Source organism: Lolium rigidum, chromosome 1, assembly GCF_022539505.1.
Source record: "Lolium rigidum isolate FL_2022 chromosome 1, APGP_CSIRO_Lrig_0.1, whole genome shotgun sequence".
NCBI classification, from domain to species: Eukaryota; Viridiplantae; Streptophyta; class Magnoliopsida; order Poales; family Poaceae; genus Lolium; species Lolium rigidum.
Genome location: NC_061508.1, coordinates 341395045 through 341421830, shown reverse-complemented (window position 1 = coordinate 341421830; position 26786 = coordinate 341395045). Strand labels below are relative to the sequence as shown.

Below are 26786 nucleotides of genomic sequence, written 5' to 3'. Positions count from 1 at the left end.
ATTTTTCCAATTCCAACCATATAACAATTTAACGAAGAGGAAACTTCGCCATGAATATTATGAGCTAAGAACACATGTGTTCATACGAACCAGCGGAGCGTGTCTCTCTCCCACACAAGGATGAAATTATTCAGAGAACTAATATAACAAAACAAAATTAAAAGCACACACAGACGCTCCAAATAAAGTACATAAGATGTGACCGAATAAAAATATAGTTTCAAGAGAAGGAACCTGATACTTTGTCGATGAAGAAGGGGATGCCTTGGGCATCCCCAAGCTTAGACGCTTGAGTCTTCTTAGAATATGCAGGGGTGAACCACGGGGGCATCCCCAAGCTTAGAATTTTCATTCTTCTTGATCGTAGTATATCATCCTCCTCTCTTGACCCTTGAAAACTTCCTTCACACCAAACTTCAAGCAAACTCATCAGAGGGTTAGTGCACAATAAAAATTTACATGTTCAGAGGTGACACAATCATTCTTTACACTTCTGGACATTGCATAAAGCTACCGGACATTAATGGATCAAAGAAATTCATCCAACATAGCAAAAGAGGCAATGCGAAATAAAAGGCAGAATCTGTTAAAACGTAACAGTTCAGTAAAGACGAATTTTAAAATGGCACCAGACTTGCTCAAATGGAAAAACTCAAAACTAATGAAAGTTGCGTACATATATGAGGATCACGCTCGTGAATTGGCAGATTTTTTCGAATTTTCTACAGAGACTTGTGCCAGAATTCGTGACAGACAGCAATGCTGTTTCTGCGCAGCGATCCCAAATATAACATCAACTTTAACATAGAAACTTTACTTGGCACAAAAATTGGATAAGGAGAGGTTGCTACAGTAGTAAACAACTTCCAAGACAAAAATATAAAACAAAGTACTGTAGGAAAATAACACATGGGTTATCTCCCAAGAAGTTCTTTCTTTATAGCCATTAAGATGGGCTTAGCAGTTTTAATGATGCACTCGCAAGAAATAAAAGTTGAGGCAAAAGAGAGCATTTGAGTCTGACACACTTCCTATGCAAAGGAATCTTGTACACAAATGAATTCATGAAGAACAAAGTGACAAGCATAAGAGGATAAAACACGAGTAACTTCAAGATTCTCAACATGAAGAGGGGAAACTTAATATTATTAAGATGCATATAACCATATTTCCCTCTCTCATAATAACTTTCAGTAGCATCATTGATGAAATCCACAATATACCCATCACTTAAAACATTCTTATCATGGTTCATATGCATAGAAATATCATTAATTTTGGCATAAGAAGAGTTATTCTCATTAATAGTAATTGGAGCAAGATTATTATCAAGAATTTGAACATGGTAAACAAGTTGCATATTAAAAGAATTGTTTTTGGTAATCCAATCATGACTATGACAAGTTTCATAAGGATAGTTATAACCTATATCATAGCATTCTTTATAATAATCATCAAAGATCGGAGGCACGATGTCATCATAATAAATAGAATAGTTATCTTTCACGATCGATTTATCTATGACCATACCATCATTGTTATTAGAAGGAGATGTATCAAGAACATAATGACCAGTAGCAAAAGGATTTTCAAACACCTCTTCCCCAAGCTTAGAGCTTTCTATATCATTATGGGAGGAAGCATGGATAGCATCGACACTATGGCAATTATTATCATTTTCAGAATTAGTTTCCCAGAGATTTGTAATATCAAAAGTAGTGTGCTCATTCAAATCATGATCGCTAATGTATGTAAAGGGTATAGGAAGATCATCGTATTCAGATTCATTATCACAATAATCATTAGGAGCAACATACTTACGGTTACCTAGCGTTATCTCATTCATGCGGGGATACGCCGTTACCTCTTTCTTTTTATTCTTCTTCTTCTTCTTCTTCTTCGTTCCCTTCTTCTTCTTCTTTTCCTTCTCTTCCTTCTCCTCGTTCCCTTCTTTAGGAGGAAGAGGCTTGAAGGGTGGCTTGTCCGCATAACCTGATTTTCTTTTAGAAACAATAGAAGAAACCTGGGAGGATCCCTCCTTTTCATTAATTAGTTGAAAACACACAACGGTCCTATCATATTTTGGCAAGGTGTCATCTTCTAAAATATTTTGTATGTAAGTATTTGTATGGCTATTATCAATGCAATAAGAAAAACACCCATGCAGGACATCATCAATATCAAGATCACTCATATGTAACAAAGAGATTTTTCTTGAGAGCTCTTCACACCACAAAAATAAAGTAAGTTCATCATGCTCGATTAGGAGTAATTTCATCATCACAATACAAATTTGCAGCACTCATTGGGTTCAAATTATCATTGGAGGGGCATTGAAAATTAAAATGACCCACTTCATGGCAAACTTCACAAATAAAAGGATAGAGGGCACAAACTTTTTTACCTAGATCATCTAGAGCCCTAGACCACTTCCTAGTTTTTTCATTCCTATGATGGATACAATATTCATCTTCGATTTGATTAATTCCACAAGGTCTATGCATTCCACAAAAATTAACATGCTTATAGGAAATAGCATTCTTACGAGTTTGCGCATGCTTATTGCAATCATTAACAACAATGTCATTCTTCATGCAAGCCTCTTTAAAAGGTTCATGATACTTATCAAAATTCTTTTTAGGCAATTCTAAATGAGAAGCAAAGGCTTTATAAAGATTTGCAGCAACTTGAGAGTCAAGACCATAAGTAGCACTCATATCTCGAAATTTATCAAGTATCCATAAAAGTTTCAATGCATTCATAATCATAATTTATACCCGACTCTTCACCTTTGTTGTTCTCCCAATCTTCAGCGTTCTCCTCGAATCCGATTAAGAAGGTCCCATTTAAACTCTTCTTTATTGCGTGTGAATGATCCGAACAAGAAGTATCCAGCAAGGTTTTATCCCGAAAAGAAAGTCTTGCATAAAAATTATCAATGATGACATTACCAGGAAACTCATGATTGGGGCATTTGAGCATTAAGGACTTCAATCTCTCCCATGCTTGGGCAATATTCTCTCCATCATGAGGCCAAAAATTATATATACGGTTTCGATCTTTGTGAATTTCACTTGGAGGTTAGAACTTGGAATAAAATAGAGGCACAATATCCTTCCAATCAAGAGAGCGCCCGTCCTTCAGCAGTTTATACCAATGTGCCGCTTCACCAGATAGCGACATAACAAATAATTTCTTCCTAACTTCATCCATTGAAATACCTGCACACTTGAATAACCCGCATAATTCATGCAAAAACAAGTAAATGATCTTCGGGATGAACAGCTTCCATCCCCTTCATAGCGGTTATCCATAACACGTTCAATAATTTTCATAGGTATCTTGTAAGGAATACTTTCAGCAGGTGGATTTAAAATATCAGAAGCATCATTAGAGTTATCGCATATGGGAGATAAAATATTATCAGAGCAAATTTTCTCCCCTAAAGATGGGAAGCTAAAAATATCACAAAAACCAGACTTCCCCAAGCTTAGACTTCTTCATAGCATTAGCAAGAATCGCATTCATACTAATAACATTGCTACTATCATGTAAATAAGGTTCCATAGGTTTTTTAATTTTCGCATCAAACAATTCTAAATTAGGAAAAAGATTAAAAAGCTCACCAATTTTGTTGTTGTTTTCCATTATGCCTAACTAGTGAAAATAAAAACAAGAAACAAAAAGATGCAATTGCAGGATCTAAAGGAAATAGCTTCGAGTACTTACAATGGCGCCGGAAAATAGCTTAGTAGCCGAGATCCGGAGTGTGAGTACCTTTTACCTTTCCTCCTCAAGCAACGGCGCCTGGAAAAGTGCTTGATGTCTACGGGTGCTTCTATTCTTGTAGACAAGTGTTGGGCCTCCAAGAGCAGAGGTTTGTAGAACAGCAAGCAAGTTTCCCTTAAGTGGATTACCCAAGGTTTATCGAACTTAGGGAGGAAGAGGTCAAAGATATCCCTCTCAAGCAACCCCGCAACCACAAAGCAAGAAGTCTCTTGTGTCCCCAACACACCTAATAGGTGCACTAGTTCGGCGAAGAGATAGTGAAATACAGGTGGTATGAATAAGTATGAGCAGTAGTACGGCGCCGTAAAATAGCTTACCGGCGTGCGCTTGATGGTAGTAATATTGTAGGAAGTAAACAAGCGTAGTAACGCAGCGAGTAGTAACGCAAAGAAACAAGAAACAAGCAGACGATAGCGTATTTAGGAACAAGGCCTAGGGATTAGACTTTCACTAGTGGACACTCTCAACATTGATCACATAACGTAATAGATAAATGCATACTCTACACTCTCTTGTTGGATGATGAACACATTGCGTAGGATTACACGAACCCTCAATGCCGGAGTTAACAAGCTCCACAATTAAATGTTCATATTTAAGTAACCTTAGAGTGTAAGATAGATCAATACGACTAAACCAAGTACTAACGTAGCATGCACACCGTCACCTTCATGCTTATGTAGGAGGAATAATACACATCAATACTATCATAGCAATAGTTAACTTCGCAATCTACAAGAGATCATGATCATAGCATAAACCAAGTACTAACACGGATGCACACACTGTCACCATTACATCGTGCAGGAGGAATAAAACTACTTTAATAACATTGCTAGAGTAGCACATAGATAAATTGTGATACAAAATACATTGCAATCATAAAGAGATATAAATAAGCACTTCACTACGCCATTCATAACAGTTGAATAAGTATTCTGTGAAATATAGCCTAAGAGACCCACACGGTGCACACACTCGTCACCTTTACACACGTGGGACAAGGAGTCTCCGGAGATCACATAAGTAAAACTCACTTGACTAGCATAATGACATCTAGATTACAAGCATCATCATATGAATCTCAATCATGTAAGGCAGCTCATGAGATTATTGTATTGAACTACATAGGAGAGAGATGAACCACATAGCTACCGGTACAGCCCCGAGCCTCGATGGAGAACTACTCCCTCTTCATGGGAGCAGCAGCGTTGATGAAGATGGCGGTGGAGATGGCAGCGGTGTCGATGGAGAAGCCTTCCGGGGGCACTTCCCGTCCCGGCGGCGTGCCGGAACAGAGACTCCTGTCCCCCAGATCTTGGCTTCGCGATGGCGGCGGCTCTGGAAGGTTTCGCGTACCGTGGCTTTTTTCGTAAGGGTTTTCGACGCAGGGGCTTTATATAGGCGAAAGGGCAGCGTCAGAAGGTCGAAGGGGCGACGACACCATAGGGCCGCGCGGCCAGGAGGTGGGCCGCGCCACCCTATCATCTGGGGGGCCTGTGGCCCTCCTCTGGCGGCTCTCGGGTGTTCCGGATGCTTCCGGGCAAAATAGGAACCCGGGCGTTGATTTCGTCCAATTCCGAGAATATTTCGTTACTAGGATTTCGAAACCAAAAACAGCAGAAAACGGAACCGGCACTTCGGCATCTTGTTAATAGGTTAGTTCCAGAAAATGCACAAATATGACATAAAGTGTGCATAAAACATGTAGGTATCATCAATAAAGTAGCATGGAACATAAGAAATTATCGATACGTTGGAGACGTATCAGCATCCTAAGCAATTATTCATACAAGGTTGCTATCAAGATTGGTTCATCTTATTGGTGATAGCTAGCTAGGGTTTATAGGTCCTTATAAGCAGGGTTGATGATGATTCTTTATTTACTTCAAAAGAATAACTTTTGAAGAACATACTTCTAAAATAATAAGAAGTATATCAATTAGGGTTGAGGTGGTCTAGGTTTTACTGTTGGTTCTATTAAGTAAGGAATAATTGGCTCCTAAATAGGATGGTGGATAAGTATCCAACACTAGTAGGGTTTAGTGGAATATGGTTAGGTAATGCTCAAGAGTTGGTATAGTTGTTCATGAGGTTCATCACATTGGTGTGATGCTAAATAGGTATGAGTAAGGTTGATAATCTTTATGCTAGGAATTAGGGTTTAGACTTACTTGACCCTATTTGATTATCTAAGTTTGATGGGTATGTATAAATGGAATACTAATTTAATAGTGATAGGGTTCTACATTTTATGTGGACATGGATATGTCTTTAGTTGCTAATTATGGTTCTATGATTTGAAAGAAAATATCATGATCACATGATCCAACCTAGGGTCTAGGTTAGAAGCAAATTTAGGTTCACAAGAAATACTGGAGTTAGGGTTTGGTTCATAATTGAGTTAGGGTTTTAGGGTTTCATATGAGATGGTGAGGTTGTAATCTGTATTCAACATGTAATTAGGGTTTCCTAATCTACCATATAGTTATTAAGGTAATAACTTTATTAATAAGTTGAAGTTATTAATAACTTTGAAATAAAAATAATATTGGATTTGGCATTTTATTATTTTAGAGGAATTTAATAATTAAGATAATTATTAATCGTGGTTTAAAATTTCTCTATTAAGGATTTAATAAGATAACAAATAAATAAAATTAGTTTTCATGCTTTCTTTATTTACTTACTGGTTTTTATTTATTTTTGAAAAGTTTTCCTAATTATGGAATTTTAATTCATTTAAGAATAAAAGAAAAGGCTTAATTATTAAGTTTAAATCAGTTAAATTTTTATTAAAAATAAAAATTTCATATTATATTTTTATTGGATAGATCTTGTTTTTAGGATCATTTTGATATCTCATTTGTATTTTTCTGAGTTGTAATGGGTTTTGTATAAATTTGCAAAGTTGCAGTAATTATTGAATTTAAATTAAAACGAAAGAAAAACTAGAGCTACCCGGCCAGAATACACCCACAGTCAATGACTGGTGGGGTCCTGGCCTTGTCAGCTGCCACGCGGCATTGACCGAGTCAAAATCAGTGACTCAGCACGGGAGCTCACCGCCGGCGGCAGTGGAGAACAGCGGCGACGCAAGAGGGCTCCCGCGGATGCCCGCGCGTGCTGGTTCGAACCGGGGCGCTGCGCTGAACCAACGAGTGGTGGAGCCGCCCCCTAATGGTCGCCGGAACCTTGCCGACGGCAAGGCCGAGCGGCGGCGGACCGGGATCGATGGTGCGGGCGATCTATGGAGCTCGATAGAGGAAGCTGGGGAGCTCTAGCGAACCAGTGGCTCACCGTGATTACGAAGGAGGTGATAGCATGGTCGGGGAAGCTCTCAGTCGCCGGAATCAATGGCTCCGGCCGACGGAAAGGGCGAGCTCGGTGAGGACGCTGCAGGACGCTTCGGCTTAATTCCTTCGGTGGGCTGAGCAAGAAGAGCACGTTGGTCACGATGGTGGCCATGGCTTGGCTTGGGGAGGCTCCGAACGGCGGTGATGACCGGAGTCCGGGGTAGCTAGGGTTTGGTTTCTTTCGGAATTGAAACGGAGGAAAAGGAAACGGGGCTAGGTTTCTTCGCGGTATTTATACTTCTCCGGTGGTCGTCGATGGTCGCAGAGTCCACATCGGCGGCCGGGAGGTGGAGCTCTGTCGGCGTCGTGCTGTCGAGCATGCCCGTGTCGAAGAAGACGGAGACGAAGATCTCTTCGTCCACTTCGCGTGGATATGAGGCGAAGGGGTATGTTGGCCAGGCTGCTTCTGGGCTGCGGCTTGGGCTGTCTTCGTGGGCCGCTTGCTGGGCTGCGGTGGTGGGCTGTGGCGGCCAGGTGAGCCAGGTAAGTTAGGTGAGCCCATTTTCTCTTCCTTTCTTTTATTCATTTTCTCGTTTTGTATTTCCTGTTTTGAATTCTCGTTTTAATTCAAATCTGTTTTGCAGGATTTTAAATGTGGGGATTCTTTTGGAGTTTATAAATATAATAATTAACTTCATATAAGATCTTAAAAATATATTTTATATGTGTAATCACACCCTTGTTTATTAAGTGTTATTAGAGTTTGGAAATGGGCATCTATATAGTCATAATTTCCAATATCAATTTAGGGTGGTCCAACTATTTTTTAATAGGCCCTTCTAAGTACCTATTGATAGTTAAGTTTTTGTTACCTTGCAAGAAACAACTTTAAATTAATAATTATTGATGGATTTCTATTAAGAAAGTGATTTAATGGCATGATTTCATGTGCCTAATTATTTCTAAGGACTTGATCTCTCATTTGAAAATGTTGTCATTTGTCTATTATTATAATTTAGTAACTTCTTTAAATACCTAGAGTAGGTACTACTCTCATCATGGTTTGGTCTTGGTTACAAGAATAAGTGGTTTATCTAAGTGGTTAATCACCACACATGGGTTTAATTATAGGATTTAAATAGAGTGCAATTCTAGGCTTCTAATTATATTTACCTAATGGCACATAGTTTGGAACTTAATTGTGGCTTAGGTTTTAGTTGTGATCACCCAAATGATGCACCAACTAGGGTTTAGTCTCCCCTATCCATGATAAGGTGGTTACTTGCTTAATAGTTGATGTTCTCCTTTAGTTACTAAGGACTTGATAATTGGTTTTATCTTCTACCAATTTACTTTTATTAATATCCTCAATTTATCATTTAAAGTAACTAAAGTGGTTATGGTTCTTTTTATAGTTAACTTTGGTTATATGGATGAATGGTTTCTCACCATATAAGGTATAGAGTTTGACTCTAAGGCTTTCTTAGGTTCTTTAATTGAGGAATAAATGGAATATAGATGTGGTAGGATTCTACTTATGATCATCAAGTGATTCACAATTAAGGTTGGGATGTAAGCCTAGGGTTGCTTATTAGTTACCTCCCTATGATTTTATGTGGTGAATGATATCTACTTATCCTATTAGGATTTAACTTATCCTTACATACCTCAGGAGCATGATCATGTATTAAACATGATCAACTTGTTCTTAAAATCTCTACCTCAAGTTCTTAGAGTTTATGATCATCCCTCAATTTATAATGATCAAGGTTTGGCTTCCTAAGTTATCTCTCAAGAATTAGGTTTCTCACTCCCAAGATTAAGTATTGTCTTGATCAACTAAGTATAGCACTTCTAATTTATCTTCTTGAATGGAACTACTATGGTTGCCTCTTAAGTTTATATCCCAGGAGAATGCCTGAGATATTATGTTAGGGTTCTACTTAATCAGTGATGATATACTCATCTGGTATATGGATAGTTCTCTCCCTCACATTCAAGTGTTGGGCTTAACTTTCTTGAGTATAACACCTTAGCTTGAGCTCTCTCTCATAGGAATGGTTTATTCAAGGGTTTAGGGTGTACTCACAATATCTCAATAAGTATTAAGTCTAAGACTCCACTTGGCTATCTTGATTGAGTTAATCACCTCCTTACTTTATCAATTCATGGATATGGTCTTATTCCATGTGATATTAGGTTATCTCACCATTCCAAGGGAAATGGTTTACAACCCAATACTTTAGTTCAAAGGTTGTCCTTTGTTCATTAATAGGTAAAGCTAGGTTTAGAATAAATGGTCTCTTTCATTTGGGAAGGCTTGAATAATACTCTAGGGTTCCTCTTGAAGATAATGTTGTGATCATATGGATATTTATATTCAATATTAGCCTCAAGGTTTGTCATTGCTTCCCTAAATAAAATAGGACTCTCTCCTCTTTAGATTTGATGTACCATAATATGGAATAGAGAAGAATATATACTTCTAAAGTTGATCTCCTTGTCATGTTTCCAAGAATGAAGTAAAATGGATACCATGAGGTTCATGGTAGGATCAAGGATTAGTTCAAGAGATGGAAAAGATAAGTCAAGGATGGTTTCTTAATTTGTAGTTGAATAGATGTTCATATGTTATGGCAAGGATTACCATATTATGATCTTTTATAAGATCAAGCAATTGATCCTTGATTAATGTGTTATTGTGTTGTTTTTGTTCCATTTGATCTAACTCCTTAGATCAAATCATTACTACCCAAAACAAGGATTTAGCAAAGTCACATTGAGGTTTATAGCGCTTGACTTGATGAGCTACTTCAATTCCACCAAGGTCAAGTGAAACTTCGACTCATCGTGATCTGTTTTACTTTAAAGCGCGAAAATTCCCCAGATTTTCTATGCATGAATGCAATGCACACATCTGTTTCCTCTATTGTTGTAACCCCAATACCTGGGATATTACAGTAAGTTTGCAAACTGAACATCAGTTTCTCTTGCAGTATAGACATACGATGAAATGATAGCATCTATGTTCAAACCAAAAACACATCGGTGCCCTTATTTGTCTTCAACCTTGAACATCCAGGGGGCAGAATTCAGAGTACTGTATTCTCAATGCAATAGGACACAAATGAAAAATCAAGGTGTAGTTAGGCTTCACATTCAAGTGCTAAACAGTAATACCTTGAGGCATCTCTGTAATTTGCAATATATCAGCGAACTAAAGGAATAAAAAGTAACCCTTCAAAATAAGGAAGTACATATTTTTATAATGAGGTATAGTATCACATACCTAAAGGTATGGATGTTTCCATGTCTGGCTATATGTTCATCCAACAGTAAGCATGCCCCCAGTTTCAATCAAATATTTTTTTAACCAAGCACGCCCTCTAGGGAAACAGTACCACGGTAATCCTGAATTGTAGATAGAATGCAAGTCTGTTCATAAGAGTCACTACATATTTCCATAGATTTAAGTAAATATATGATTATGTGTGAAATGGTAGAACCCTACAGTAGAAGAACAACAAATAGCAGTCATTCAATTGTATCAGTCTCATGTATTAGATCAACCCCATGGTATTCAGAGTCGAATGATACTGTCAAGCGAATGGCATACCTGAAATTGAACAGGAATATCCCTCATTTCTACAAAACAATCATAGGAAGTAATAGAAAATTACCAATAAATTCATATAGTAAACTAACATGAGGTTGAGAGAGAGATCCAGGGTTGTAGTTGGACATATCACACAAATCTATTGTGGAGGGATATGGCCTAATCTGCAGGTTGGCGTGACCGTTGGCCGGATGGATGGTTGCGGTACCTGCACTTGCCATCGCAGATTCGATCCAGACACTGCTGGTGTTATCTCACTGGTCTGTATGGGAACAGAGTCTGAATGACTAATTGCTGCACATGATTCGGATAACAAAGATAACATTAGCCATATTTTGAGTTATTTCGGTTAAAACTTTTATGTGTTAAATAACAGTGCCACGTTTGTTGTTTTGGAGGGTGTATTAAATCACTGCATATGTCTGGCTTGATTCCAGCACAAGAAAAGCACATTGCTGACGGAGCTGATGGCATCTGAAAAGCTATTTCCAGATCAACAAGTAATGCTACTACAGTTCAGATGGTGTTGGGAGAACCAAAAGGCATAACTTTGCAAATATTCGAACCTTTGCCTTTTCTTTCTTTTTCGTTTTAATATATAGTCGAGTACAAAGATATGTGTTTTCTATTCCTTTTTTCTTTGTTTTTCTTAACACAAACTCAATCTGAGTTTGGTGTTTTATCTGGACTTATCATGAACCAAATAACTTACTTAATTGAACCTAGCTATTAGATGCAGTAGATATGATTTTAGTAATGCCCCCTCTTTTTCCGTACTCTCAGATGTGTGCCAGATCAGATTTATTCCAAGAGAGGAAACAAAGAACCTTTTGCTACCCACATTATCCTGGTTGATTGTTTCTCATCATTGACGACTCTCATGCCTGTGTTGGAACGAGAGTACTGCATATTACATATACGCAAGCTATTGATTTTAGTCTTATGTATCTTAGCGCAGGGTCTCACGGAGTCAAATTCTGATGAACAGGCCACGAGCAAACCTTGGGACTCTTGGTGTAGTGGATCCCTGCATTTGTGGTCGGTAGGCAGCATCTTGTGACACTGCTTGTGGATAAACACTCACAAGCATAATTGTAGAATAGGGTCTGTCCAAAGCTTTACCTTATATTTTCTTCCTTTCACCATAGAAATGGAATTCTTTTGATCTCCTGCTCCCTTCTCAAAATGTTCATGATTGTATATAAGAGTTAGCTACTCAGTTCATGATGTGGTGTGCTTTATTGTGCCGCATTTGTTTTGTAATACCTAAAAACACGTTGTCATCTTCCCACCTGATTTTTATTATCGTTATACAAAATGCAAATCGGTGTAAATTTTACGGGATCGTGCGCCAAGGCGCACATCTAAATCTAGTGAAACCAATGAAGGCGTGGGTTGGCAGCCACGGCCGGGTGGTCAGACGAATGGATAACTAGCCATGCAATCACAGAATAAGATTCAGTTTTACTTAAAATGCAATAGAGACCACGCTGCTATAGGGAAGCAGCAGATGTTTCCACGAACTGTGTGACTGACAAACACACGACACAACACGCACATAACTAGACGACGACTTCAACGGACAGCTCTACCAGGAAGATCACTGGCCACCACGGAGGCGGAGCACCAGGTGGAGGGTGGACTCCTTCTGAATGTTGTAATCTGCAAGGGTGCGACCGTCCTCGAGCTGCTTGCCGGCGAATATCAGTCGCTGCTGGTCCGGCGGGATGCCCTCTTTATCCTGGATCTTCGCCTTGACATTGTCAATGGTGTCGGAGGACTCAACCTCAAGAGTGATGGTCTTGCCGGTGAGGGTCTTCACAAAGATCTGCATCTGTATAGTTGGAAACCGAGCTGGGTGAGACATCGTGTTATACCATGACAAGCAGTTTATGAGAAGTAGATGAACAAAACCATGGAAGTCCAATCTAAATCTCTAACGCAAGCAGTAAATCTGATATCAAACGGGGACCACGTACGGAGCAATATGAACCATGTACATCATCAATCAGAACATGCGACTAGGACGTGATAATTAATCTCGTTGGATTTCCTCTTGTTTGGATTACAGGGTAATACATATCGTGTTAGCATGTTGACTGACCGAGTAGACTCTACAGATTGCAATATGATTACGGTAGAATGGTAGATGGTTCAACGTTAATAGATCAAACCTAGCCAGCAACTAATAATCCATCAACGCAGGCAGCAGCATTGGAGGAAAAAGGATATTTAGATCGCAGTACATGTATCCTCTGACGTATAAACGGTTCAGCACTAATTAACAAATCAAACCACACCTATCACGGCACCAAACAAGTGTTCCACTGAAATCTACACCAATAATAGATCACGAAGATATAACTCGATCACGGCGATGGAAAAGAAAACTTTAATCTATCGGGTTTCAGACAAATTGCAGAACATGCATGCAGCGATCAACACGAGTCAACGGAACTCAAGATGTTGCGAAGCGAGAATCGATTAGATTGCGGAGAAGATCGCGAGGACACATACCCTGACGGGGGATTGCAAAGACTTTCTTGATCGGGGTCGGCTGCAGGTGGATTGAGTTGAGGGAGTCGATCGGGTGCGGTACTTATTATAGATGGAAGAGAGACCGGTCGGTTACGTCAATCCTGCACCGAAACGACCGCCTCTCCGGATGCGAACAGAAACCTGAAGGCGGTGGCGAAGTCCGTTCCCACCGAGCAGTCTCTGGAAGCATCTTTTTAGATTATTTTCTTTTTTGCATCTCCAAATTCGAGAATCATGTGGACCGTTCAACTAGCTGCAAGGCGCTCGGTGATGATTTATATCTAGCATATATCGTCTCATCTCAATCCACTCAACACTTCCCGCATGAATTTTCAATGATACTTTTGCACTTTTTGAACTTCTCTAAAACAATCTTATGTCTAAATTGACGCTGTGAGTCATTTGAAGGTCTTGTGTCGAGATGATCATACATGTGTATCCTTGTAATTAAATAAGATAGCTAGTAATACATACGTTTTCTTATTACCCTCCCAAAAGAAAAAGAAAAATCTTTGTAAGGAAGCTTGAAAATAGCCAATAGAGTTATAGCTCTTGTACATTAACAACGGAACGTTGAAAACACTTGTGATTATGTTGTAAAACAAATAGAGATGTCTTTCAGAAGATATGATGTCAATTGCGCTGCCAAGCAAGTCGTTTGTTTATTTTATTGGGCGTCTCAAGTAGCAAGTGCAGACAAACGACATGTGTGACTCATTTGTGAAGCTATTTTCAATGCTTCAATTTTTTCTAGAGTTGTAACAAATTGGGGGAGGGGGAGGGGGGAGGTGGTCATTCTGACAAATTTTCTATATCTTCTACTAAATTGGATAATTAGTGCAAAAAACACTTACAATTGTAAGCAAGGTTAGACTTATCTCTTTCTATCACGGAAATGCAATGAATTACAACTGCGCTGACTAATAACATCTTTGATGCAATCTCATGTCAGTTTGGCGCACAACTTATACATATTGAAAATCAACGAAACTAATGAAATGTAGAGTCTAGTTTAAAGAATCTTGCGAACTTGAACAATGTAACACAACCAACAAGTTAAGAGTGTGAACATTCCGGTAACAATATAAAAAATATTTGAATTATTTTTCTTTCAAATTAACAACCAAATCAGATTAAGTCAGATGTGCTGGCTACAATAGTTTTGAGGATTGAGAAAAAATCTAACTCATAATTTACAGCCAAGAGAAAAGTCAAGAGTAGTCAAGTTATTAGACCTTCTCACGAGCATCCCAACGGAAAAAACCGAAATCATTTATCATCATTGCATCCCTAGCTAGTGATGGTGTTTCGGTGATGGCGCCAGACAATCTTGCTGAGCGTTGTTGTGGAAGCGGTTGGGAAACCCCAAGAGGAATGTGTGATGAGCACAGTAGCAAGTTTTCCCTCAACACAAAACCAAGGTTTAATCGACCAGTAGGAGAAAGGCGTGGCTTCTGAAGGTGTTGCTAGCTGACTAGTGGCAGGGCGCACTACCGGCGTCAGCAACAACGTGGAACCTACACAACATAACCAAATTACTTCGCCCCAACTTGCAGTGAGGTTGTCAATCTCACTGGTTTGCATAACACAAAGGATTAGACGTATCGAGTGGAAAGAGATGTTTGCAGAAAGTAAAACAGAACAAGATTGGAGTAGATGAATTTATCAATGTAAAAGAAACAGGACCGGAGTCCATAGTTCACTAGAGGTGTCTCTCCATAATGATAAATAGCATGCTGGGTGAACAAATTACAGCTGAGAAATTGACAGAATATCGACCATACATGACAAAATGATTACTATGAGATTTGATTGGGCATTACAACATAATACATAGACCGTAATCCAACTGCATCTATGACTAATAATCCACCTTCCGGTTATCCTCCCAACACCTTTCAGTATTAAGTTGCAAGCAATAGATTATCGCATTAAGCAATGTGTGTAAAGTAAACAATAGAATTACCCTTGGATAAAACATTGTTGTTTATTCCCTAGTAACAACAACACATCTACAATCTTAGAAGTTATTGTCACTCTCCCAGAAAACTAGAGGCATGAACCTACTATCGAGCATAAATACCCCCTCTTGGAGTCACAAGTGTCCACTTCGCCAGAGTTTCTACTAGCAACGGAGAGCATGCAAGATCACAAATAACATATTACATGAATGTAAAATCAATCTCAACATAGTATACAATATTTATTGGATCCCAGCAAACACAACATGTAGGATCACATAAAGATGATCTTGATCATGTAGGGCAGCTCACAAGATCTATACATAAAGCACAAAGTGGAGAAGACAACCATCTAGCTACTGCTATGGATCCATAGTCTAGGGATGAACTACTCACGCATCACTTCGGAGGCGGGCATGGCGATGTAGATGTCACCGGCGATGATTTCCCCCTCTGGCAGGGTGCCGGGAAGAGCATCAGAACCCCCAAGATGGGTTCTGCGATGGTGGCAGCGATGGAACTTTTCGTCGATGGATGCTTGGGTATCCAGGATTTTCCCGAGAAGATGTATAAATAGGAGGAAGATTTAGGTCGGTGGGGTGCCTGGGGGCCCACCCCCCCCCCTTTGTAGGGATTCGTAGCATAGAAAACAAAAAATTTCCTACCGCAAGAACGAATAACAAGCCAAGATCTAATCTAGTAGATGGTAGTAATGAGGTGAAGATCAACATACCCTCGAAGATCGCTAAGTGTTAACGAGATAAATCTCGTGGTGGATGTAGTCGATCACTTGCCGCTTTCAAAAGAACATAGAAGATCTTGATGGTGCCACAGTCGGGCAGCACATCCGCACTCGGTCACACGTACGGTGTTGATGACGACGTCCTTCCCCCCGTCCAGTGGGCATCGGATGTAGTAGATCCTCCTCGGAATCCCGCCAGCACGACGGCGTGGTGACAGTGGTGGTGGAGATCTCCAGCAGCGCTTCGCCTAAGCACCGCGGGAGAATAGGGAGGATGGGAGTGGCTAGGGTTTGGGGAGAAGGGGCACTTGGGTGCTGGCCTTGGGTGCCCTTGGTGGTGCGGCTCAATTGGTGTGTCCGGCCCCCTCCCCTCTCCCTCTCTTTATATAGGTGGAACCTCCTAGGGTTGCCCCAAAACCATGTTGAAGTCCAACTCCAAAAACTACCTTTTGGGTGAAACCTATGGGAAGTGGGATTCCTCCCTTTCCTTCTCCCTTGGTCGGCCAAGCTGGTGGAGTCCACCATGTACTCCACCTTCCCTCTTGGTTGGCTGGTTAGGGTTGGTGGAGTCCTTCCAGGACTCCACCTTCCATGGTGATTTCTTCCGGAAGGTTCTAGAATATTCTAATGCCTTCCATAAATGCACTGTATAATTTCCAAACTTGGAAAGTGACTCCCTGTATGTGAATCTGTTATCGCCAGATTTTAGCCAAATTGGGAGATGGGCCGTGATTAAGATGGGCTTAGAGGATATGCACATAAAGTGTTTCTGAATCGGCCTTGTGCGAGAGTTTGGGCTAGATTGCCCGCATATCTGTACATTATGGTAGATCACGTTTCAGTTTAGAATTAAGAGATAGAGTTTAGTTCGTACACAGTTAGGTTTATTCCAAAGATAGAAAGTCTACGGAATATAAATATGTACCTAGGGTTATTGAGAAAGGAGGACGTTCACGTTCACAACAAACACAATCTAGGCGCATCGCCACCCCTTGTTTCGAGGGTTTCTTCCGGGTAAGCGTCATGCTGCCCAGATCGCATCTTGCGATCTATGCAGTATCAGTTTATTCGTTGTTTTTTGTGTTGCTCGTACTGAAGCTTTGTTGATGGCGAGTAATATTGTTATCATAGATGTGTGATGACCCACAAGTATAGGGGATCGCAACAGTCTTCGAGGGAAGTATTACCCAATTTATTGATTCGACACAGCGGAGTTGTCAATTCAGCTGCACCTGGAAACAGACTTGCTCGCAATAGTTTATCAGTAGTAACAGTTTCATAGCAGTAGGAATAATGAAATAACAGCAGCGGTGAAATAAAGACAGCGGTAGTGATTATAGTAAACAGCAGGATTAAAATACTGTAGGCACAGGGACGGATTAACGGGCGTTGCATGGATGAGAGAAACTCATATAACAATCAAAGTAGGGGCATTTGCAGATAATAATAAAACGGTATCCAAGTACTAATCAATCAATAGGCATGTGTTCCATATATAGTCGTACGTGCTCGCAATGAGAAACTTGCACAACATCTTTTGTCCTACCAGCCGGTGGCAGCCGGGCCTCTAGGGAAACTACTGGAAATTAAGGTACTCCTTTTAATAGAGTACCGGAGCAAAGCATTAACACTCCGTGAACACATGTGATCCTCACATCACTACCATTCCATCCGGTTGTCCCGATTTCTGTCACTTCGGGGCCATTGGTTCCGGACAGCAACGTGTGTATACAACTTGCAGGTAAGATCATAAACAACGAATATCTTCATGAATCAATAACATGTTCAGATCTGAGATCATGGCACTCGGGCCCTAGTGACAAGCATTAAGTATAACAAGTTGCAACAATATCATAAAAGTGACATCTACGGATACTAGGCACTATGCCCTAACAATCTTATGACTATTACATGACCAATCTCATCCAATCCCTACCATCCCCTTCAGCCTACAGCGGGGGAATTACTCACACATGGATGGGGGAAACATGGCTGGTCGATGGAGAGGCGTTGGTGGTGATGGCGGTGAAGATCTCCTCCAATTCCCTGTCCCGGCGGAGTGCCAGAACGGAGACTTCTGGCTCCCGAGATGGAGTTTCGCGATGTGGCGGCTCTCTGGAGGGTTTCTGGCGACTTCGACTTCTCCCCGTGCGTTTTTAGGTCGAGGGCGATAAGTAGTCCGAAGGAGGGCGTTGGAGGCCTGCCGAGGGGCCACACACTAGGGCCGCGCGCCCCCTCCCGGGCCACGCCGCCCTAGGGTGTGGGGCCCTCGGGCCTCCACCGACTTGCCCTTCCGGCTCCGTGAGTCTTCCGGGAAAATAGGTCCTTCGTATAAATTCCGAGGTTTTTCCCGAAAGTTGGATTTACGCACAAAAACGAGACACCAGAGCAATTCTGCTGAAAACAGCGTTAGTCCGTGTTAGTTGTATCCAAAATACACAAATTAGAGGCAAAACAATAGCAAAAGTGTTCGGGAAAGTAGATACGTTTTGGACGTATCAATGTGTTGGGGCTAAACATCGACACTTTTCTAATATGTTTGTTTAGTTATGTTGCTCCTAAACATCTAGCTGCCTTTGCACCTATTTTAGGTGTAAGGGCAGCGTTTTGCTTGGTCTTTATTTAGTAGATCTGATCTGTTATGGTCGTTCCTTGTTCTCCAAGGATTAGTTTGATATCCGCATGGTTAGGCCTTGCAAACGAGTTGAACGATCCAGTAATGCGTAAGATATGGTTGCCGATCCAAGAGGGGGTGTTCCGGGAATTGACTCTGTGTTGGTTTTTAGGCCTCTTCTAGGACTAGTTTTCTGTTATCTTTCGTATCTGCCAGGCTCAACTACGCGTAGGACGTTCCAATTATGCGGTGAAAGCCATAGACTATCGTAGATCGACTTGACTTGGTATTGATAAAGCAGGACCCCATGTTATCGTAGATCCAATACGAACCATGGGTCAATCGACTCTTTGAGCCGATTCACAGGGTAACCTGAGAGCCGATCGAGGATCAGATTTAATGTTTACGTGTCTGCCATGCAGGAAACTAATTGAAGCAATCCATCACCTTCCTGACCAAGTATAGGTCAGGTGGCACGCCCTCGCAATAGCCAGGACGTGTGCCGGACTTTGCGGGCCGTCGCCCGAGGGACCAGGGCCCATCAGCAGTTCTGGGAGCCTCCCGGCTCTTCGTGTTGCTCGTCGCTGCTCGCCGGTGAGTTTTGGCAGGCAACACATTCTGGCACGCCCGGTGGGACCTTCTACAGCAACTGCGTCAACATCTGCAGCTGAGATGGCGGACGAACCAATCACGTACGCAGATCTGCCTGAGGAGCACAAGAAAAAATATGATGATATTAAAGCTGTCTTCGAAGCCGATCTCATCGGCTCTTTCGAGAGGACCCGTAAACATGGCATTAGGTGGAAAGGGTTCTCACCCGAAGGCGTTCTCGATGAAGTAGATCTGTCGGTCCCTTCAGAGGAACGTACCAGAGCTCTGCGCCAGGAAGTTAATTACATGGTGGCTCATTCTCTACACCGTCATTCTGAGAGCCTGGTGAACGCTTTCGAGCGCATTGCGGTTCGCGTGGTTCAGGAAATCATGAAGCATCGAGTACTCTCCGTCGGGGCCTGCCCTAGGAACTCACCAGGGAGAAATACCGTTCCGGACCGGACCGCGACTGCCATTCACGCTTGCAGCTCCGGAGCCACGGGGTTCACCGGCATACGTCGTCTACAAGGTTGGAGGCGATCCCGGCGATTGCCAATTCCTGTATGAGCCGCCTAAAGAAATCCCACATGGATACGTGTGCACATACGTGCCGGACCGCAATAACTTGGCACGCACGAACCGGATTGCAGCGAGAGGGATCTCCGGAGCGGACGCCGATAAACGAGCGTGGCTAGCTAAATATGCCACCGGAACGAGTCATGAAAGCTCAGCCCCCGCAGCTCATACCGTGGAACAAATCGAGTACAATCTTGAGAGACCAGTTCGGCATCCTGCCAAAGAGGAGAACAGTCGGCTATTCCAAGCCGTACCCCAACGAATATGATTTGATTCCGCTGCCGCCCAAGTATCGGCTCCCTGAGTTTTCAAAGTTCAATGGATCAGAAGGGTCTAGCTCAATCGAGCACGTGAGCCGATATTTGGCATAGTTGGGCATGATTTCAGCATCAGACCCGTTATGTGTAAGGTTTTTTGCGCAATCCCTCACAGGACCAGCTTTTGGGTGGTACACCTCGTTGCCACCAGATTCAGTCTGGACGTGGAAGCAACTGGAAGAGCAGTTTCATGTTCAATATCACTCAGAAGCTACCGAGGTTGGCATTGCCGATCTGGCGCAAGTGCGGCAGAAGCGGGGAGAAACGGTGTCGGAATACATTCAGCGTTTCAGGACTGTCAAGGACCGATGTTATTTGGCTCGTTTAACTGAGAAAGAAGCAGTCGATTTGGCAGCATTGGGCCTCGCAACGCCGATCAAGGATCTGGCTTTCCAAGTGGAATACAATTCACTGGCGCACATGGTCCAGAAATTAACATTGTATGAGCAGCGCCACCCAGAATTGTACCAAGACAAGTTCAAACGCCTGATAGGCTTGGTCGAGACAGAAGAAGTTGGGGACTCTGCAGAAGATCACGAAGTAGCCGTAGCTGAATGGGCTCGGGGGGGCGGCTCCCGTGTCCTGCAAATGGGTGAAGCAACAAGGGCCTGCAAAAGGGTTTGACTTCGATATAAGTAAAGCTGAGCAGATATTCGATTTATTGCTTAAGGAAAAATAGCTAAAGTTACCCGAAGGCCATAAAATCCCTACGGCGCAAGAAATGAACGGGAGACCGTACTGCAAGTGGCATCACTCGTTCACCCATATCACCAATGACTGCAAAGAGTTGCGTCGGCAGATCCAAACAGCGATAGAACAAGGCCGTTTGATCCTTGGTCAGTTTGCCATGAAAGTGGACACGCAACCGTTTCCTGGCGTCAACATGGTGGAACTCAATTACTCCACGAGGCGGCAGCTAGATTTCTCATTCGATGTTAACATGGCAGGGCCTGTACACCACCATGGCAGGGATAAAGAAGAAATTGGTCACTCCCGTGGCAAGGAAAAGGAGGAGGCCGGCCCACGCGACCGGCCCCGATATGATGACAGACGGTACATCACCGAGGAACACGTGAGAAACGTGCGGTATCAGCGACCGCTCTCCGCGCATCTCCTTAACAAATATGAGCGTCAATACGACCGACACCGACGGTACGACATAGATGACGAAAGATATCGTCGGTCTGATGTAAACAGCGGAAAATGTCATCGGTATGATAGAGACGACGAAGGATATGAGCACCGCGCTAAGGGCAAGAGAGCACGAAGACATGGACATACACTGGGATTGTCCTTTCTTTAAGCACTGCTGGGATTCAGGAATGAGCCGATTGCCTACAATCGACAACTGCCCAGAATGTAGACAGCAGAAAGAGGACACAGGTGAGGTTTCTGTGTTCAAGCGTCTAGGGCCTCTCCCATCTCAGAACAGACGAACTGAGTCACCTCGAGTGGAAGATTTCGAGGAGTCAGAAGATGAAGAAGAAGATAGATACCACCGGCCAAGGTGGTGCCCTGATGGACTCAGTCACTCCCAAAAGCGTAGGGTTCAGCTGCTACGTAGCTTGGAGGAAGCCGAGGCGTAATACCTGCACACGTTGAGGAAAGCGCGGCCCGATCTGGCCGTGAAAATTCAGCAAACTTTGGAGGCGGAGACTCGTCCACAGAAGAAAGAATGGCGCCCCAAACAAATAAAATTCGATGCGAAGGCATCGGCTGGTACAAATATGGTGTTCATACTTCCGTCAGAGTTTTGTGCTCCAAGAACCGAAGAAGTGCCGGTAGCACAGTTTGACTGCGGCCCACGACCAGTTATCTTTGAAAATCCACGAGAGAAGAGCTACAAACATTTGAAGGCCCTGTACCTAAAAGGTTATATCAACGGGCAGCCTGTCGGCAAGATGTTGGTTGACACGGGAGCGGCAGATCAATATAATGCCATACTCCATGCTACGGCGTTTGGGACGCTCTAACGCAGATCCGATCAAAACTAACGTCACACTAAGCGACTTCAATCGCTAAGCATCGAAACGCAAAGCGTTACGAACGTGGATCTAATCGTAGGCCGAAAAACCATCCCTACATCATTCTTCATCGTCGACAGCAAAAGCACCTATGATGTCCTGCTAGGGAGGGATTGGATTCACGCCAACTGCTGCATTCCATCCACAATGCACCAATGCCTGATACAGTGGGATGGAGATGAAGTGGAGGTCGTTCATGCAGACGACTTGATGGAGATCTCAATAGCTGGCATGAACATTTGGGACGCAGAAGACCAAGAGCTGATCTCTGGAATCAGTTTGGACGGCTGTGAGCATATCGAAGCTACAAAAAACGGGGTGAGGCTGGTCTTATCCACCGGCCTGACAGAGTAGCAAGAGAAAAGTCAATGGACGTACGTGGCAAGGCCGATCCCTGCGATCGGCCCCAAAAAATAAAAAGCAATGATCTCACCTCAAGCATGTCACGTAGTCGTAGTAGGGAGGCTCAAATAAGTTGTGAACCTTCATTGAGCAATGCAATCAAAAAGGGGGCCGATTCCAGCAATCGGCCCAAATTATCCTCACCATACATTTTGCCTGTGTTCAGCATCGATCTAGCAGGCGACAGAAAGCTAGGATATGGATTTACATCGGCTGATGAGCTAGAAGAGATTGACATTGGTCCTGGGGATAAGCCACGACCAACATTTATCAGCAAAAAGTTAGATCCACATCTGAGGGGGCTGATGATAGCTTTGTTGAAAGAATACCCAGATTGCTTTGCCTGGGATTACACAGAGATGCCTGGGTTAGACAGGAGTATCATTGAGCATCGACTCCCTCTTAAGAAAGGATTTCGACCGTTCCAGCAGCGAGCACGACAGATGAAGGCCGAAATTTTAGAAGAAGTCAAGAAAGATATCGAGAAAATGTTGAACGCCGGGTTCATCAGGCCATGCAGGTATGCTGAGTGGATTTCTAGCATCGTACCTGTAGAGAAAAAGGACGGCCGATGGCGCGTTGCCATAGATTTTCGGGATCTCAATAGAGCCATGATGTCTACGGGTGCTTCTATTCTTGTAGACAGTGTTGGGCCTCCAAGAGCAGAGGTTTGTAGAACAGCAGCAAGTTTCCCTTAAGTGGATTACCCAAGGTTTATCGAACTCAGGGAGGAAGAGGTCAAAGATATCCCTCTCATGCAACCACTGCAACCACAAAGCAAGAAGTCTCTTGTGTCCCCAACACACCTAATAGGTGCACTAGTTCGGCGAAGAGATAGTGAAATACAAGTGGTATGAATGAATATGAGCGGTAGTACGGCGCCGAGAAAATAGCTTATCGGCATGCGGTTGATGGTAGTAATATTGTAGGAAGTAAACAAGCGGTAGTAACTCGAGCGGTAGTAACGCAGTAAAACAAGTAAACAAGCAGACGATAGCGATATTTAGGAACAAGGCCTAGGGATTAGACTTTCACTAGTGGACACTCTCAACATTGATCACATAACAGAATAGATAAATGCATACTCTACACTTTTGTTGGATGATGAACACATTGCGTAGGATTACACGAACCCTCAATGCCGGAGTTAACAAGCTCCACAATAATGCTCATATTTTAGTAACCTTTAGTGTAAGATAGATCAAAAGACTAAACCAAGTACTAGCATAGCATGCACACTTGTCACCTTCATGCATATGTAGGAGGAATAGATCACATCAATATTATCATAGCAATAGTTAACTTCGCAATCTACAAGAGATCATGATCATAGCATAAACCAAGTACTAACACGGTGCACACACTGTCACCTTTACACACGTGCAGGAGGAATAGAACTACTTTAATAACTTTGCTAGAGTAGCACATAGATAGTAGTGATACAAAACTCATATGAATCTCAATCATGTAAAGCAGCTCATGAGATCATTGTATTGAAGTACATAGGAGAGAGATTAACCACATAGCTACCGGTACAGCCCCGAGCCTCGATGGAGAACTACTCCCCCTTCATGGGAGCAGCAGCGGTGATGAAGATGGCGGTGGAGATGGCAGCGGTGTCGATGGAGGAGCCTTCCGGGGGCACTTCCCCGTCCGGCAGGGTGCCGGAACAGAGACTCCTGTCCCCCAGATCTTGGCTTCGCGATGGTGGCGGCTCTGGAAGGTTTCGCGTACCGTGGCTCTCTCCGTAAGGGTTTTCGATGCAGGGGCTTTATATAGGCGAAGAGGCGGCGCGAGGAGGGCCGACGAGGCGGCGACACCATAGGGGCGCGGGCCACCCCCGAGCCGCGCCGGCCTATGGTCCGGTGGGCCTGTGGCCCCCTCCGGTCCTTCCCGGGTGTTCGGAAGCTTCGTGGAAAAATAGGAACCTCGGCGGTGATTTCGTCCAATTCCGAGAATATTTCGTTACTAGGATTTCGAAACCAAAAACAGCAGAAAACGAGAACCGGCACTTCGGCATCTTGTTAATAGGTTAGTTCCGGAAAATGCACGAATATGACATAAAGCGTGCATAAAACATGTAGATATCATCAATAAAGTAGCATGGAACATAAGAAATTATCGATACGTTGGAGACGTATCGGCATCCCCAAGCTTAGTTCTGCTCGTCCCGAGCAGGTAAAACGATAACAAAGATAATTTCTTAAGTGACATGCCATCATAACCTTGATCATACTATTGTAAACATATGTAATGAATGCAGCGATCAAAACAATGGTAATGACATGAGTAAACAAATGAATCATAAAGCAAAGACTTTTCATGAATAGTACTTCAAGACAAGCATCAATAAGTCTTGCATAAGAGTTAACTCATAAAGCAATAAATCAAAGTAAAGGTATTGAAGCAACACATAGGAAGATTAAGTTTCAGCGGTTGCTTTCAACTTATAACATGTATATCTCATGGATATTGTCAACATAAAGTAATATAACAAGTGCAATATGCAAGTATGTAGGAATCAATGCACAGTTCACACAAGTGTTTGCTTCTTAGGTGGAGGGAGATAGGTAAACTGACTCAACAATAAAAGTAAAAGAATGGTCCTTCAAAGAGGAAAGCATCGATTGCTATATTTGTGCTAGAGCTTTGATTTGAAAACATATAGAGAGCATAAAAATAAAGTTTTGAGAGGTGTTTGTTGTTGTCAACGAATGGTAATGGGTACTCTAACTACCTTGCCAGACAAACCTTCAAAGAGCGGCTCCCATTTTATTTTATTTTTGGGTGGCACTCCTTCCAACCTTTCTTTCACAAACCATGGCTAACCGAATCCTCGGGTGCCTGCCAACAATCTCATACCATGAAGGAGTGCCTTTTTATTTTAGTTTTATTTAGATGACACTCCTCCCCACCTTTGCTTTCTCAAGCCATGGCTAACCGAATCCTTCGGGTGCCGTCCAACAATCACATACCATGGAGGAGTATCTATTTTTGTTAATTAATTTGGGACTCGGGAATCCCATTGCCAGCTCTTTTTGCAAAGTTATTGGATAAGCGGATGAAGCCACTAGTCCATTGGTGAAAGTTGCCCAACAAGATTGAAAGATAAACACCACATACTTCCTCATGAGCTATAAAACATTGACACAAATAAGAGGTGATAAATTTTGAATTGTTTAAAGGTAGCACTCAAGCAATTTACTTTGGAATGGCGGAGAAATACCATGTAGTAGGTAGGTATGGTGGACACAAATGGCATAGTGGTTGGCTCAAGGATTTGGATGCATGAGAAGTATTCCCTCTCGATACAAGGTTTAGGCTAGCAAGGTTTATTTGAAACAAACACAAGGATGAACCGGTGCAGCAAAACTCACATAAAAGACATATTGTAAACATTATAAGACTCTACACCGTCTTCCTTGTTGTTCAAACTCAATACTAGAAATTATCTAGACCTTAGAGAGACCAATTATGCAAAACAAATTTTAGCATGCTCTATGTATTTCTTCATTAATGGGTGCAAAGTATATGATGCAAGAGCTTAAACATGAGCACAACAATTGCCAAGTATCTTATTATCCAAGACATTTTACCAATTACTACATATAGCATTTTTCAATTCCAACCATATAACAATTTAACGAAGAGGAAACTTCGCCATGAATATTATGAGCTAAGAACACATGTGTTCATACGAACCAGCGGAGCGTGTCTCTCTCCCACACAAGGATGAACTTATTCAGAGAACTAAGATAACAAAACAAAAACAAAAATAAAAGCACACAGACGCTCCAAGTAAAGTACATAAGATGTGACCGAATAAAAATATAGTTTCAAGAGAAGGAACCTGATACTTTGTCGATGAAGAAGGGGATGCCTTGGGCATCCCCAAGCTTAGATGCTTGAGTCTTCTTGAAATATGCAGGGATGAACCATCGGGGCATCCCCAAGCTTAGACTTTTCATTCTTCTTGATCGTAGTATATCATCCTCCTCTCTTGACCCTTGAAAACTTCCTTCACACCAAACTTCAAGCAAACTCATTAGAGGGTTAGTGCATAATCAAAAATTCACATGTTCAGAGGTGACACAATCATTCTTAACACTTCTGGACATTGCACAAAACTTCTGAAAGTTAATGGAACAAAGAAACTCATTCAACTTAACAAAAGCGGCAATGCGAAATAAAAGGCAGAATCTGTCAAAAACAGAATAGTCCGTAAAGACGAATTTAAAGCTGGCACCAGACTTGCTCAAATGGAAAAACTCAAAACTAATGAAAGTTGCGTACATATCTGAGGATCACGCTCGTAAATTG

At 42.2% G+C, this 26786-nt stretch overlaps 1 pseudogene; it reads right to left on the bottom strand.

Annotated features, from left to right (window-relative positions):
- The window catches only part of LOC124664018, an 84725-nt pseudogene that overhangs the window by 20305 nt on the left and 37634 nt on the right, over positions 1 to 26786 (bottom strand).